The sequence below is a fragment of the Cervus canadensis genome, chromosome 8 (assembly GCF_019320065.1).
Source record: "Cervus canadensis isolate Bull #8, Minnesota chromosome 8, ASM1932006v1, whole genome shotgun sequence".
Taxonomy (NCBI): Eukaryota; Metazoa; Chordata; class Mammalia; order Artiodactyla; family Cervidae; genus Cervus; species Cervus canadensis.
In genome coordinates this window covers 59,478,686-59,481,201 of record NC_057393.1, presented here as the reverse complement: position 1 = coordinate 59,481,201, position 2,516 = coordinate 59,478,686, and the positions used below count along the sequence as shown (strand labels likewise).

At 48.4% G+C, this 2,516-nt stretch overlaps 1 pseudogene; it reads right to left on the bottom strand.

The window, feature by feature from the left end:
• Positions 1-997: 997 nt before the first annotated feature.
• Positions 998-2,010, bottom strand: LOC122446812 (annotated as a pseudogene).
• Between the last annotated feature and the right edge of the window lie 506 nt (positions 2,011-2,516).

The window sequence follows — 2,516 nt, the reverse complement described above, 5'->3', positions numbered from 1 at the left end:
TGTTTGATGTTAAGCCACCCAGTCTCGGGTGTCTTTGTTATAGCAGCCTGAATGGACTAAGACACCCTGCACGTCCATTTCCTTCTCACACACTCACCAGACAAGGTGGGTGGAGGGTGTGAGGCTAGCAGAGGTTTCTCAGCACTGAAGCGGGAGCCAGGGGCAAGGAGATTCCCCTTAAATAACTCACAGGAATTGTATTCTAATCACGGTGGAACTAACTGGAGAAGTTGGGGAGGCGAGGTGATCTCAGGTCCTACAATAACTGGTGGGAACAAGAGCCAAATAAGTCCCCCTGGTTAGAGTAATGTCATATGCAGGTTAATGTCTAGCACAGGTTACAAAAATCATAATGGGATACATTAAATTTTAGATCAGACCTTTGTGACAGTGTTGTGATAATATGGAGGAGGTGATGACCAAGTGCAGAGTCCAGAATCAGAGTAGAGTCAGGCCAGACTTCACAGAAGGAGTATGACTTACATAAGTAATGGATGGGAAGGGGCTAGAACTCAGGGGAATGGTGAATGGGGAGGAATTGGGGGGATAAGGTGGGAGAAGTGGGTTGAAATGGGATGGAGAAGGGTTTGAAATGCCATGCTAAGAGTCAGAGGTACTCTTTTAGGGAGAGGAGCTAGGGAGATGTTCATTAAGAACAGTGCTGGGGGAGACATATCTGGGAAGGTAGTGAAATATCTGCATAGCATTAGCAAAAGTCGATGCTCAAGGTCCCAAGTTAGTACTCATCTTCCCTCATCCTGCCCTCCTTCACTCCACCTCTCTGATGCTCCTCACTGGGACCCTTGGACCCTATCACAAGCCAGCAAGCAGAAATTAATGCCTGGCTCTGCAGACCACTGCTTTTGTCTGTGGCTGAGGTCCATTCTGATATTCTGGTGGGTTGGTGCCCATGTATACTGGATCTTAGGTGAGTTTTTTCAAAAAAAACTGTTTGCCATCAACCCATTTCCATTTTAAGAGTTTGAGGAACAATAGCTTAAGACCACTCAGTGGTTGTTCTTACCCATTCGGTGGTCTGAGCAGTGGGAGCTGCAGACCAGTCTTCAGGAGCAGGCTGAGCGCTCCAGTCTTCACAGGGGAATTGAATAGTCTCAGGGGGCACCTGCATGCCTTCAGACCCCCAAGTCAGGTGGCACAGACATGAACTGCAGAACCGGAGCAGTCCATCCAACCTGAAATTCCTCCTTGGTCACAGTCTTGTCAACTGTTGCCTGCTCTTCCTTTGCAGTCTTTTCAGGATCCCTGTAGAAGCAGCGATGAGGCAGGACCTTCCGTGGGGGTTCACTGGAGATGCCATGCATGTGCAGAACTTCCTGGGCAAACAGCCACCACATCAGATCCATCGAGTGAGCTCCCTCATCGTTGCACAGGATGGCAGTGTCCACAGAGCACAGAGGAGTGCCTGTGTTACACAGCAGTGGTTGGCAGATTAGTGTAAGGGGCTTCTGTGAGACGCTGGTGGTCAGCCCTGGGATCAGTAACCACCAGAAGTCTTGGCTCCCAGAAGGCTGCCTGGATCAGGTTAGTGAAGGTTCCAGGAGTGAGGTGGCCAGCAGTAGGAGGGGCTCCAGGGGCAGCAGCAAATACATTGGCCAGTATTCCCAGAGGATATGACACTGGATCATCAGCTGGGTTTTCAGTGGCAACAATGGCACAAACCATTGGCAGAAGCTCCGGCCAGGTCTCCTTCAGATTTATGATGGAGACACCATCCCTCTTTCTTTTGTAGATGTTCTATTCCACTTGGAAGTCAAGGTTGGTGCTACCTCACTGGGTTCCTGATGCAAGGAGTTTGAGGATGTCCTCCTCCTTCATTTGCAGGACGTAGAGGGCTCCAGACACTGTGAAAGTTTCCTTTTAAGTTCCAGTGAGAATCCAGAACAATGTCATATGGACCATTTTCTGGGTAGTGAAGAAAGGTGATTCTTAGGTTTCGTGCCTGTCCACCTTCAGCAGCCACGAGGACGTGATGGGGAAGCAAGAATTCATGCTGCCCAGGGATCTTGCCCTTCCACTGTGAGCTCTCCAGTCCTTCATCTGAACGTGGCAGGCCCAAGACCGCAGACCCTGGAGAACGCCCCATGTTTGGATTTAAAAACAAAACCATGGCATTTCATAGAATTATTTTCCCTCAATAGAATAAAAGTTCCAGGAGAGAAAAGTAGTTCCTTTGGACCCTGCTCTCCCTTTAAGTCAAATAAACATCTGTCAAGGAGGAACAAGACAGAATTCCTTGTGATCAGATGCTCCTGGTTCTATAGCAATTTATCAAAGCCCTTCTCATCAATTAGAGAAATATTTGAAAAATCATCACAGCTCCTGCAAGCGCCTCATGTATAATTCAAAGCGGTGGCTCCGGATGGAGTGAGGAAGCTACAGAAGCCAGCACTGCCTTTTGAAGGTAAACCTGCCTATTGTCCCTTTCATCCCAAACCTAGGAACAAACTCCAGGGCCCTTGAAAATTGCATTTCTACTGAAGTGTAGACATCTTAAG